This window comes from Podarcis raffonei, chromosome 11 (assembly GCF_027172205.1).
Source record: "Podarcis raffonei isolate rPodRaf1 chromosome 11, rPodRaf1.pri, whole genome shotgun sequence".
In the NCBI taxonomy this organism is placed as follows: Eukaryota; Metazoa; Chordata; class Lepidosauria; order Squamata; family Lacertidae; genus Podarcis; species Podarcis raffonei.
This window is the reverse complement of record NC_070612.1, coordinates 41,299,418-41,314,074: the sequence shown is the minus strand read 5'-3', so window position 1 is coordinate 41,314,074 and position 14,657 is coordinate 41,299,418. Positions and strand designations below refer to the sequence as shown.

The window sequence follows — 14,657 nt, the reverse complement described above, 5'->3', positions numbered from 1 at the left end:
TGTTTCCAAGAAATTAGTACAGTAATCTGATTTGGCTGTACAGTTGCAATCCTACACAGTGATTTTAGTGGAGCATACTGCCAAGTTAGCCAGCCAGTTAAGGTTGTCCCTAAATTTTGCTTTTGTTTACTGCTGCCATTTTAACTTTATGCCAGGTACTAAACCATATATCATTTCATTGTTTGGCTTGACCCAGAAACCTTTGAACAGTGTGCCAGCGTCTGCTGCTTTTTCCAATATGGAGAAAAGAATATGCCTTTCAATGTAGTAGAAAATCAAAATCTTACATAGTCAACGTTTAATATTTTCTCAGTGGTATCTTTATATAACAAGCTTCTTCCTGCAATAGCTTCTAGAGAAGTACTGTTTTAGGCTTTGTATAAGATGTGATCGACACTTCTACTTTAAATTCTTTTTCTAGCTCTTATCATTTGAAATCTTTTGTTTTTTGACACCTGTCTTGAGATGTAGGCCTGATGGATCTCAATTTTCCCACCCCCCTTTAGCCTTTAAACATGTGGGTTAATTTAATGCTGATGAAAGTTGGAGCCTGAGAGCACATTTTGTGAATGAGACATATTAACAGCAGGTTTTCAACAGATTTCCTCAAGCGTGTCTATCCATACAGTCAAGTTTTGATCCGAGTCACCTCAGCTTGTCTGGTCCTGTGTTTCACTTGGGCAGATGCTGCTGGTTGTAATTAATCAGCTTGTGGTGAAACAGAAGCTAGGATTTGACTGATAATGTATAATTTGTATAAGACCTAGACCCCTCAAATGCTTATTAGATCATAATTTTTATTTTTGTTAAACTGTCAAATGCTCCTCATAGATATAGATAGTTATCCTTATTCAAATGCTGCCTGCATGCACACAAGTCGTTTGTTTGTTTTGCAGTGTTTATAGACTGCTTTTCAAACAACGTTTCCTAAAGCAGTTTGCAAAAATGTACACAGATAACAATGACTATCCCGTATGTGCTTCTGTCTAACTATTATTGGGACTATGGTGGCTACATTCAAATACTATGAGTACTCTGTGAACATGTAGGACAAAGTAGTAAGGTAAAGAGGTAAGGACAATGGCTCATTATTTTTGTTGCATGTTTATGGAGAGTGCACACCACATAAACGAGAACAAGAGAACCATTTCTCTCAGGAGATCTCAGTAATAGTAATGTATTGAGTTTCCTTTCCATCTCACCTATTTTAGTGAACAATCAAGTTCTATGCTTATTTTAAGGAGCAATATTATATATCACTTTTGCCACAGTGCATTTAATTCTGTTTAGATTTGTGTTACACAGGAGGCTGGGGAAATAAAAATGAGTGATAGCTGCCAATGCCAGTCCCTGGCTAACCGGACATAAAACCCCATAGCTTATCAGCTATGAATATAGCAATAGTGGCTTTAAGTAGCATAACACCTGCTTTAAAATGTTTCCTGCCCTCCCCCCAGTTAGAAATAGTTGTTCAGTGCTTCAGGAGAAACTTTGGTAAACCTCTTTAGGAAGATAATTCTATGGTTCTTCTGCAGGCTTTGTGTGCCATGTGGCCTAACCTATGCCCTTTAAGAGAGCTTTCTTATTTCAGTTGCGATGGAGGGCAGTCTGGTTGGCTTTTATACATGGAATGGGGGGGAGGTGCCATTTTGTTCACTGCAGACAGCAAGGTGTCTCTCAGCCCCCACCCACCCCACATTTCTGGCCACTGCCATCACCATTTTCGCTCCATCTTGAACCACTCCAAAGTCAAAATCAGAGGATAGTATTAAAGCCTCTATTTTTGTACCTGTCCATTTTTCCCCTTTTGTCTCCTTTCCCTTATGTCTCATTACCTTACTGACGCTAATTACCTCAGTCTTGTCTGGGTTTTGCTTCAGGCTGCTTGCCAATATCAACTTCTGTACCATAGCCAGGCAGATATAATTAAACCATGTTGAAGAACTAGACCAACAAAAGTTTAATTGTACAAAGTTTGTGACAAAGAACATCTTGGATGCATTCCAATACACTACCCTTTTTTTCTAAATCTTGTACAGTTTTACATTGAATCTGCTGCCTACGATTTGATTTTTTTTTTAAAAAAAGTTTTAATTTCACAAACTTTGCAATAAACAACACGCTGGATGTATTGCAAGACACCATTCTGATTTCCTAGATCCTCTATGTGTTTACAAGATTGAATTAGCTGCTGTGGTTGCTGCTTTGACCTCACACATGTTGTTTCTGATTTCTGGCAGTAAGACATGGCACTTTATCTCTCTCTCAACAGTGGGTGGGACAAGCAGCTCAGCAGGCAAGCTTCTCACCAAGTCCTAGAGTTCATCATTCCCGCCTTCATTCAGACACATCCATGAATCTGTCTCTTACCTCTGACACCAAGATTTCCTTTGTTTTTGAACAGTGGGCTCTCATCAAACCAATAGCCAAGCATCAAAAAAGAAGTTTTTCCTTCGCTGCTGCTAGCACATCTTACGCCCAGTTTTTCTTTTCTTTTTCCAGTGTTCTTACAACCTCATGCAGTATTCAAAACAGCAAACATAAAATAAAAATAAAAATGGCAAAATGTACACAAGGAGGAGAGAGGGGGAAGCTCTTAGCTATGGAATTTCTCTTGCACAGCCACTTTCATATAATAACTGACAGTTACCATGTCGGGTAATAACAAATGCCAGAATCCATTTTAGGGCAATAGGTTGGAGCAGGCTTCCTCAAACTCGGCCCTCCAGATGTTTTGAGACTACAATTCCCATCTTCCCTGACCACTGGTCCTGCTAGCTAGGGATCATGGGAACTGTAGGCCAAAAACATCTGGAAGGCCAAGTCTGAGGAAGCCTGGGTTAGAGTGTCAGACTAGAACCTAAGAGATCAGGGTTCAAATCCCCACTGGGCCATGAAGCTCACTGGGTGACCTTGGGCCAGTCACTGTCTTTTTTCAGGCTAACCTACCTCACAGGCTTGTTGTGAGGATTAAACTAGGAGGAGGAGGAGGATCATGTACACCACCTTGAGGTCTTTGGAGAAGAAGATGGATGTAAATGCAGTTTGTAAGTAAGTAAAAAAATTAAAAATACCTTCATTAAGCCATCACAACATAGCTTGTAGGCTTTCAGTTTCAATAGGGTGTAGGCTTTCAGTAACTCTGAAGCTTGCACACTGTTTTGTGATTTGGTTGGCCTAACAAAGATATTTACACATAGTTGTTAAAAATCCAATATAACCTATGTGTATTTTGTCATTCAGCGTACTGTGGTTCCTCCAGCAATAAGCTATGTGAATGGAAAATGTCAGTAGGCTGGACGCCGAAAGCTTACGAATGAAGGACTGAAAGTTGTATCACTGGTTTAATATTTTGTGAGGTTTTTATGATAGAAGTGCATTTGGTGGTGAGTTCTAAGGCTTAAACATGCCTTGAGAACAGTTTTAAAGAGTGAATGTGTAAGCAGGAAATGAGCTACTTTAATTATAGAGCAATGGGGTGAAGATAGAGAATGTTTACACCTGGTAATTTTATTGCAAAATAAAGCTGCAACTGTTCCTCAGTTGTTGCGTGGGAACCTCCCCCCCCCCCCTTTAACAGGCTGCTGCCTCTCTGCTGCAACAATAAATTTATCCTAGAGCCCAAGAGCAGTTTTTCATGCTAGGAATATGTTTGTTTTACTTCTTTACCTCTTCTTTACCTCTCCTCTCCTTGACTTCACCTCCACAATCTATCCTGGAGATTCTTCTAACCCTCCAGAACCTATTTGGTGTGGGTACAGGGCATGCAGAGGAAAGGAGGGAGGAAGTCCCATTTTATGCTATTAAAAATGTTGTTGTTTCCCTGATCCTGGTGTGCAGCACTCAAGCAACCCACAGTTGGTTGGGTTACATTTAATGACAATCAAACAGAACACACTTGGGGACCAGGGGAGAAGGGAGACTCGTTCTTGTAATGCCTTGCCAAGTCATTACAGTGGTACCTCGAGTTAAGAACTTAATTCGTTCCGGAGGTCTGTTCTTAACCTGAAACTGTTCTTAACCTGAAGCACCACTTTAGCTAATGGGGCCTCCTGCTGCTGCTGCGCTGCCGGAGCATGATTTCTGTTCTCATCCTGAAGCAAAGTTCTTAACCCGAGGTACTATTCTGGGTTAGCGGAGTCTGTAACCTGAAGCGAATGTAACCCGAGGTGCCACTGTACACCCTGACACATCCTCTGAAATAATCTGGTGAAAAAAGTAACCCTAACTGAGTAGAGAAATAAAAGAAAGCTAACCTGACTGTCTCCAATTAGTGGTACTAGTCTATACTTACATTAATGTTTGAACATACAGGTGTCTCATGACTGCTCTCCCTGACTCTTCCCATTATACTAGCACTGTGTGTGTCATGAAGGAAAAAGTCAATAAGAACATGAGGAAAGAATTTCCATCCATTGCATTGTGCGAATGTAATTTGCAATATTAAAATTTTCTACACTTTCAACATCCTTTCTACCTGGTACTTTTAGAGGCAGGATTATTTTTTTAAATGGTTGGAAAGCACAGAGAATGGAAATGTTCTTGCTGAGCAAACAATAAATGCAAGTACCTTCCTACTCCCAAAAAAATCATGAATGCAGGCTTGCTGCTTGAAAAGAATTATCATTACGGCGTTTAAATTAACTTCTGTACCTAAAGGGGATTTAACTTAAAGAAGAGACTTGTTCCTCCCTCCCCCCCCAAAACCCCTCCCTATGACGTGCCTATGGAGCAAGTTCACTGTAATAGCACATGTACTCAGACTTCCAGCTTCCCTCCTTCCCTCTTTCTGAATTTCCTCTGTTTCCATTATTTCATCTCTTTCCCCCAGCATATCTTGTCAAGCCATCTGTATGAGGCCACATAATTTCCTAACCATCCTGCATAGCTTTGGAGCAAAACATTACAGAGCTAAAAGGAAGCTGAAGAATGCTTTAGTGTGAAAAGCCAAATAGCATAGGTTAGTCCTTGAACTAAACAGACTGAGTAACTCTACTTAAGCCATGACTGTAAAAACAACAACACATAGTGGTATCCTTGTGCTTTGAATTCAGGACTTTTCTGTAGATGTACAGAATTGTGCATTCTTTTTTTTACCATAAACATTCTCAGTATAAAGTCATCCGAATTTTATACTATATGTGGATTGAATCATCACAGAAAACACAGCCCAGGTGATTATTTTTTTCTTGAAGGAGGTGGTGGTAAATATTTTCCATTTCTTAGTCATGTGAAGGGTTTAAAAAAAGACTAAACATTCATACATTTTCAACAAAAACCTGGTTAAAATAGGATGTGCATAAATCAGCTATATTCATTGCACATACTAGTCTTCTCATGCTTGTTCAATTAATACATGGAGAGTAGTGTGAGGATACTTACTGTCCTTGGCTCCATCCTTTGCCCATGGGGTGAAACATAAGAAATGGAACGTGTGTAGACGAGGGCAACTGAGATAAGCAAGGGTCTGGGAACCAAGCCTTATGAGTAGTGGTTGATGGATGGGTATGTTTAGCTGGTAAAGAGGAGACTCTACAGTTCTGTGATTCTATAATGTTCCATCAAGTGTGCAGAGGTTAGAGGACAGGGCTGGTTTGAACACGTGGAGGGATTCATGAAAAGAGGGCTTCTGTGGAATGGATGTGTTCAAACATGACTGTGGGGTTTACTCTTTACAGTGTGAAAAGGGTTTGTATTTGTATTTGATATTTTCTTCAAGTGTTCTTTCTATAATCCAATCACTTCCTACTTTTATTTCAATCTCTAAATTTCCTCCCTTAGCGAGTTCCACTAGCATTTAAAGTATCTATTTAATATCCTATTTCTCTCTCTCTCTCTCAGCTTGCTTTTGTATTAAGCCTTTGGGAAAGAGGTGCCTTTCTTGAAATGCCTATGGAAATACGGTACTGATCTTACCCACGCAGACCACTGAATTCAGGTTGACTCCGAATGAAAAATAAGTTATCAGGTGTGCACTTCATGTAAAACCTGCACTAGGTCTCAAATCTGAATCTAAATCAAACCACGATAATGTCAAATTGCTGCGCGTTTAGGTTACTACGTCTTTAAACCTTACTGTGGGAAGAAACATCTTGCAGCATTTGCTGTTTCCAAGTTTAATTGGTTTTATCTGTTTCTATCATCACCACCTTATCTCCACAGACAGTTGCACAGATAACATTTGGAGATGAGAATTCAAGTCCAGCCACACAATGTCATCTGACAATTAAATGTTATTTGATAGTTCTGTCTGCATCTCAGGAGCTACGGCATTTCCATCTCTGGTTGATAGTCTTTATAGCATCATAAAAGTGTTCTCAGGGGAAATCTGGATTTGGATGACTTTCCGAATGGAAATAGGTAGAAAAATCCTGAGTAAAATGCAGGTCAGACTCCAGTAGCAAGTATAATAATTGGCTATTGGCTGATGACTATGCAGTTCAGGTCTGAAAGAAGTTTGTTTATTTCATTGCATTGAATCTTATATCTTTCTGACATGGAAGGTTATATTTAATATTGTGGGAGGGATATTAAATGTTTCAATGTTGCTTTTCTTGCGGCTAATTAAATTTTCCATGGAAAGGCTATATAGAAAGGTACAGTGTGTTTGAAATCGTTGGCTGCTACTATCTCAAGACATAGACCAAATTAATTGCATTTAGTCCTCCCTAAGTGATTTACTAGCTGATTAGGCAGTTCTTCTGTTTTCATGGATGTTTTGGCTTTTTTCCTAATGTAGCACTTGATTGAAGAAAAGCAAGGCATTATTCAAACTGCGGAGAAAGAATTATGTGACATTTGACTCTCTCTGCCCCCACTCCATGTGTAAGCTGCTGTATGCATCTTAGGAGTGGCTTGTTTCAGAATTTCACCCAGTTCTGACAGTAAGTTTTCCTAAAGGTTTTTTTGTTTGTTTTAAAACGAAATGATGTGGAACCATCATACTGCATTCTGTTATGCTGTGTCCTTTAAAATTACACAAAGTTCAGTTGTGCTTTGTACATAGATTAAATTAGCCAATAAATTCTCATTTTTTGTTTTATGCAAATCTGGGCAGAAACAATAGGATGACAAATGGGATTGCTAAGTGAAGCAGTGATCAATACAGAGTGCTGTCCATTTGGGTAATGGACATCTCTGTCATATTGGCTGCTAAAGGATTCCTCTGAGAGAGTGCCATACTACAAAGTATAAACTATAAAGAACTCCAAGTATAAGTTTCATAAATACAAAGCTCCAGAGGCCAGTTTTTCAGATGCTAGGTTTAAATGCTTCCTCCAAATTTATTGATGGTTTCCACAAATGTCGCCAAAGGAAAAGAGCAAGGTTTAGGATCTTACCTTGCTAGCATTTCCTTCTCAAATCAAGGTTTTCTTTGCATGATAGCAGACTAATATATTTCCTAAGATATATTTCCTCACGTTGTGACCAGATTTTGTAGTATTTCACAATAAGTTATTACCAAGGCACATGGCTGCATTCAGATAATCCTCCAGTTTTTATTTGACGCTGTGTTACAGTTCCCCCTACTTGCAGCAAACCACAGGTTGCTGTTAACATTTGAACTGACATCAGAATGAAACCCTGATAAATTCTGTAAATCAAACTGTAGAAGTGATTTGCCAAGTGACCAACCTTCTCTTTTGAAATTAGTAGCCAAAATGTTATTTATTACATACAAGTGCTTAGTTCTAGAATTATTGATTGGATGCAAAGCATAATGTGACATTTTTAGAGTGCTACAGTTTTCTGAAGTGTGGTTTTCCAAAAATGTTTTCAGATTCCTTACATAAAGAAGTCAATCATTCATTGACACTAAATTTATTTCATCAGTAGCCACCCACTGATTTCTGATACTCTCGTGTTCCCAACAATCCTTGTCTCATCACTTAATGCTTTCAGACAATTATCCAAGTTTCCTAATAAACTTCAAACTTATTACAGCTATCTCAAAACTACACATTGGAATCCCACATCATTCCATTATCCCCCCACAACCCTCTTCCAGTAATTTGAACAAAAGGAGGAAAACCTGTGACTCAGGTGTGGTGAGTGGGGAGGGACACATCTGTCAGCAAGCATATTAAGTAAAGCTTCTTCCTGTGTAGTAAACGGAAGTTTTGATTTCAGAGGTAACAAAACAATGCCTTATAAATTAAAGCTCACACCATTAATATATTTAGGAGTGAATGTTTGAGGGCAGGACCTATTGTTTAACATGTTTCAGCTTAAACATTGATGCATTTATTGGCTAAAAAAAATAATTTGATGTTGTATACTACAATATTTAAAGTGTCTATGCTTGGTTATTTTTAGTAGAAATGCACAGATACATTTCACCATGCTCTTCTTGTTTGCAATTATAATGTGTGTGCGCGTGCGTGCTTGCATGTGTAATTGTACATTCTGGATAGTTTGAAGAGCAGGGATTTGGAAAAAAAATACTTATCTCTGAAAGAAAGATTATTATTAATTTATTAAATTTGTACCTTTTGATTTTGAACTAAGTTATTTCCTTCCCTGTTCCCTTCAATGAATCTCCCCCCCATTCACCTTTATTCCACACTTTGTGTTCAGTATCTATTGTTATGTGAGCACTTTCACGTTACATGGGATATATTTGAACTTTGGTAGTTGAACTGAGCTAAAAGAAAATCCTCACACAAGCACAGGGGGAGACCTTGTCAGTAGGGATACAGGGCTGATGCAGACATAGATCAGCTCATACCTTAACTATAATTCAGAGATTAAGGACAGGTGGGGGAGCCTAAATTTGTACACAGTTCCTCTATTGGAAACTTAACTGTATTTATGTACGGGTGGCGCTGTGGGTTAAACCACAGAGCCTAGGGCTTGCCGATCAGAAGGTCGGTGGTTCAAATCCCCACGACGGGGTGAGCTCCCGTTGCTCGGTTCCTGCTCCTGCCAACCTAGCAGTTCGAAAGCACCTCAAAGTGCAAGTAGATAAAATGGTACCACTCTAGCAGGAAGGTAAACGGCGTTTCCGTGCGCTGCTCTGGTTCGCCAGAAGCGTCTTAGTCATGCTGGCCACATGACCCGGAAGCTGTACGCCGGCTCCCTCGGCCAGTAAAGTGAGATGAGCGCCGCATCCCCAGAGTCATCCGTGACTGGACCTCATGGTTAGAGTTCCCTTTACCTTTACCTAACCCTCCTTTTAACTTGTTAATGAAATGTCTAAAGCAATTAACCCAATACTTTTTAAAAAAATGACAATATAACAATTTGAAAACAGAAAAGCACAACAAGTTTTTAAAAAGTTATTGGGAGGAAAAGCCAAACTGCATAAAGGGAGGTCAAAGGGTTGCTGAAACAAGAAAACATGTACTGTATAACAAAAACAACTAAGGAGAGAACATATTTCTGATGGCGATGGTAAACATTGAATGGTGTCTCCCGCTAAATGTAGCAGATGGAATTTGTCAGAGCAGTTCAGCTTTGAAGGTGATACCCGGCACTTTGACTTGATCCCAGAAATGTTCTAGCAGCCACAGCAGCTGGTATAAAAGAAGAGTTGTGCCAGCACCCTTTAAGGAGTTTTGCTGCTGTGTTTTGAACCAGCAGAAGTTCGTGAACAGTCTTCTAAGGCAGTCCTATGTACAGCATGTTACAGTAATCCCATAAGTTTTGGTTTGTTAGTCTCATCTAGCCCATCACCAGTTTTGGACAGTGGTTCAGAATCCCCACTGCTTCTGCATGGAGTTAGATGTAAAGCGTAAGTAGATCTGCATATTGTCAGCATATTGATGACAGAAGATTCCAGGTGATGCCCTCTATTTGTTTCCTGTATATATTGAACAGCAAGATGGAATCCTGCTAGACAGCAAGTGGAAGTTTCTTGCATCACAATCTTCTAGGAAGGTTTCTTGGGGTCCCATCTGAAGCAAGCAGCCCAGAAGGATACTGTGACAGACAGTATTGAAAGCTGCTATGACATCCAGCAGAACCAATTGGGGCACACTCTCCCTGTCTCATTCCTGGCATAGATAACCTGCCAGGGCAACCAATTCCATCTCAGCAATCTGAAACTAGACGAAAAAACAAATAAAAAATGCATCCATGTTATCTATTTAATTCAGAAAAATAATAATAACTGGGTTTCTACATTCCATGCAACACCTTATACAAAAATGGAGTATTATAATCTGTCTGAAAATTATCCACTATAATGGTCCAGTAAGGATTTTTACCACAGCTGCTTTAAAATGTGTTAGTATTTTCCCTTCTCTCAAGTAAACAGATATCACCACCCCCCACTTCCCACTCAGCTACTGACCTCTGTCTGCCTTCAGCAAGGGAGGGTCAAGGGTCAAGCACACAAGTGTTGACCTCATCCTCTAAGAATTCTGTTCACATTCTTAGGCTGTTCAAACGGAACGGTATCCCTAGATACAAGTAGTAGTTAAAGTAACCTTAAGGCATATTTTGAATAACTGTATTTAATGCAGTATTCGAGTTGCAGTGGACTTGGCTTGCTATAGATAAGAAATAGGCATTTATATTACTTTGTTTCATTTAACAAAATTTATATAGCACTTCATGGTTTGCAACCCACCACCCCCAGCATTAAAATTATCAATAAAAGATGTTACTCTGTCCTGTAGCAGTATTGACCATATTGCCTTATCAGGAGGAGGATAGAAAGTCTGACTTATTGTGACTTTTTATATTGGATCAGATTGCTACTATTAATGTTTGATGTTTTATTATTATATATGTGTTGGAAGCTGCCCAGAGTGGCTGAGGCAACCCATCCAGAAGGGCAGGGTGGGGTATAAAGAATTTATTATTATAAATTCCCAAAATTATTGAGCCTTTTTTAAATATATAGGAAACCACTGAAATCGAGCTTTTTTGTTTACAAAAATGCCAAAAAAAACCCAACCCAGTGGTTTTAAAATTGCTTTTTGAAATCCTCCCTGCTGGATGTCTGTTCCAAATTTGAAATCCTGGTAATGTCTGGGGAAATCCAACGTATGGCATTTTTATTTTTTATCTTCATTATCATTATCATTATCATTATCATTATTATTAGGTGGCATAGAATCCACTTACTTACCAGTTACTCTGGCAGTAAGGTTTATTTTATTTTTTTGTAATCCAGACAGTGCATTTAGATTGAAAATAATGTATCTTTTGCCCAACATTTTATTCCATACTACTTTGTTTTATACACAGCTCTGAAATGCACCTTTTGTTCTTTTCATAGTACAAATTTATCTGCATATTGGTGTCTTCCCTTCTAAACTTGTAGAAAAGCTTTTCTGTTTCACATGAATGGAGTGAGATGCATTGGTAGATTACTGGTAGAATCTTTCTCACACAAACCCTATTGAAACGAATTGAGAACACAGAAAACCAGTGTCTGAGGAATTATACCCAAAATATGCAGTGGGAAATAAGTGGAAGGGGGAATAAAACATGCATATACAGTGTGATCAAGAGAATGTATGTTGTTTTATGTTCCAGCATTTAATTTGACCACAAGCTATTGTTGTTCTTAATTTTTTTCTCCTTTTTTTAAAAAAAACCTTAGATTTATCATAGAATTGTAGAGGTGGAAGAGACACTGAGGGTCATCCGCTGTTCTTCTTTCTCAAACCAAAGTGGGTCTGAAACGTGCCTTAGGAAAGTTTAGTGACCAATGTAACACTGAACTGTTAACAATTAATTTTGCCAAAACCAAAATTGTACATTTTAACCGCTCCTTCAGGAAAGATAATTGGAGCGTAAAGGGAAACGCCATTGAACAGACTAAGACCTTCCAATACTTAGGCATTACTTTCTCTTATAATGCCAAATTGTCAACACACCTGACCACATCAGCTATATCAGCAGGAAGAAGTGCAAATGCCATCCTTAGATTATTCAGAAGGAAAGGAGCTGGCTTCCTCCCGATGGCCCTAAAAGTTTTTCAGGCAAAATCTTTAGCCCAACTCCTGTATGGCTCTCAAATTAGCCCCTCTGCCAACCTTAAGACCCTTGAAACAGTACAATCAAAATTCTTAAGATCATTATTTGCTACCCCAAAGTGTACACCTAATGCAGTCTTAAGGCAAGAGGCAGGACTGCCCAGAGTGGAATTAAAAGTCTGGGAGCAAGCAATATCCCTCTGGCTGAAAATCCATTACAATCCTAAGGGACTGTTACCTTGCTTCCTGGCCGCAGTTCCCTATCCTCCTTGGCTTATGCAAATAACTAATAAGATCAAACAAATTGGCCTAAACCCTGAAAACCTTTTTATTGGAACTCTGAACAAGGCAAAAGCAATTATCACTCAGAGACTTTACGATGTCGAATTACAACAAGAAGACGCCCTACTCCCGGAGACGTATAGATGTTTAAAAGCTTGGCCTAATTTTGCAGCTGCCCCTTACTTAACTAACATCACTAACGAAGCTTATAGATGGGCTTTCTCTAGAGCCCGCTTTGAGACAATGCCCTCAGCAGTGCTGTACGGCAAATTCACGCGGATACCAATGCATGCGCGTCTCTGCCCCTGTATGTCTAATAAGGTAGAATCTGTCACACACATCCTTCTATTTTGCGAATTTTATAGTGAAGAGCGAGTTCAACTTATTTTGCCGCTTTTATCAAAATTTATACCCCTACAACATTATTTGGAATCCTCCCCCGAAATTCTACGAAAATACCTTCTGGAAGATTCCTCAAGCTCAATATCATATGAGGTGGCCAAATTTTGCACTTTAGTAATCAGGAAGCGTAAATCTCCTCTGTTGAATGGCACGCTGCGAAGTTCCCTTGTATAATCCTTTTTTTTCTGATGTTGTTGTTGATTTCTTTTTGTTTGATCTTGTGGTGTTTAGTGTCACTGGCTTTTGCCGTAATAAAACTTGGATTTCACTGAGGGTCATCTAGTCCAACCCTGTGCAATGCAGGAATCTCAGCTAAAGCATTAATGACAGATGGCCATCCAACCCTCTGATTAAAAACCTCCAAGAAAGAAGAGCCCACCATTTTATGAGGGAGACTGTTCCATGGTCATACAGTTCTTACCATCTGAAAGTTCTTATTGTTTAATTGGAATCTCCTTTCTTGTAACTTGAAGCCATTACTTCAGATCCTACCCTCCGGAACAGAAAAAAACCCAAGCTTGCTCCATCCTCCATGTGACAGCCCTCTTAATTTCAGGTTCTTGGGTTCAAGCCCCACAGTGGGCAAAAGATTCCTTCATTGCAAGGGGTTAGACTAGACGATCCTCGCAGTCCCTTCCAACTCTATGATTCTATATCTCCTCTCAGTGTCCTCTTGACCAGGCTAAACATATCCAGGTCCCTCAACGGTTTCTCTTAAGGCTTTGTTTCTGGACCCTGAATCCATCTCAGTTGCCCCCCTCTACGCATGTTCCAGCTTGTAAATATCCTCCTTCAATTGTGGTGCATAGAAATGGACACAGTACTCCAGCTGTGGTCTGACCAATAGAATAGAGCAGTACCTGCTTGGCAAAAGCTTTTCCAGTTCCATACATTTTCTAAGTCAAACTATATAATTTCTTAAAATAATACTTCAAAATCATTTTCGTAGGGGAGGGTGGTGATTTTAGGAACATAAGAAGCTACCATATATGAGATCATAACTTGAATTAATCTAGCTTAGCATTTATTGTCTTGAGCAGGGATGGGGAACTGGCATGGGGAACCTACAGCTCTCCAGATGTTGTTGAACTCCAACTCCCATCAGCCCATCCAGCATGGCCAATGGCCAAGTATGTTTTGAGTTGTAGTCCAATAACATTTAGAAGACCACACATTTTGCATCCCTGATCAACTCTGGTCAATAGTGGATCTGCAGGGTTTCATACTGAAATAGTTCCCAGTCCTACTTAAAAATTCCAGGGGTTGAACCTGTGGTCTTTTGTATGCAAAAGCTTGAGGTCTATTGCTGAGCTACTGAGTGATTTAAATAGAGCTTGGCTCTATATATACCATTTGTGTACTGTGCAAAGTGAGTTGAATGTAGAAATCTCAGATATTCTGCTTACATATCTGCATGTATACTGTACCTATTTCATTAAAACAGCTGGGCTGAGTAACATGCCGAGCTACTCATTTATAAGCCTTTGGATTTGCTCTGCTACTGTTCCCTTCTAAATGTAGAATGTAATCTTTGCTAATTTGTTTTCATTGTTTCCTCTTAATGGGACTGACTGCATGTGATCAGCTATTACAGCTAACTGTCGGATAGATAGTTGAATGCTAATGTTAAGGATATAGTTTGACCAGACAGTTCAGGTAGATATTATTAATCTTCAGAACTGCAGTTCCAATATTAATAAAGTTGTAGCTTAGGGGCAAACTGGACTTGACTTCTTGTGAGGTTTGGGTCTGACTGACTTAACTTAAATCTCAAATATAATATTTTATGAATTATACAAATTTAGTGTGTCCAATATAACTGTGGCAGATGGAAAGTACAGGTTTCTGTTTTAGTGAACAAATGAGATAAGAAAGAATGAGAGTGCAGCTCACGGTTATCTTTGTGTACACAAAGCTTAGGCAGGTGACGTTTACCAGATCAGTCTATCTATCACAGTAGATATCTATTGGTAGATATCCATCTACCACAGTATTGTATGTTTTGAGTGGATGTGTCTTTCCAGGTCTCAGACATTGACAAGC

The 14,657-nt window shown here is 39.3% G+C and overlaps 1 protein-coding gene and 1 long non-coding RNA gene across 4 annotated transcripts in view; one reads left to right on the top strand and one right to left on the bottom strand.

The window, feature by feature from the left end:
* The window catches only part of EFNA5 (ephrin A5), a 214,210-nt gene that overhangs the window by 96,454 nt on the left and 103,099 nt on the right, over positions 1-14,657 (top strand). The gene's annotated exons all lie outside the window — the stretch shown is intronic.
* LOC128423663 (uncharacterized) lies at positions 9,249-10,326 on the bottom strand. The gene is made up of 2 exons (XR_008332815.1): positions 10,295-10,326; positions 9,249-10,046 (listed from the first exon to the last, which is right to left on the bottom strand). It is a non-coding gene; the product is annotated as an uncharacterized LOC128423663 (long non-coding RNA).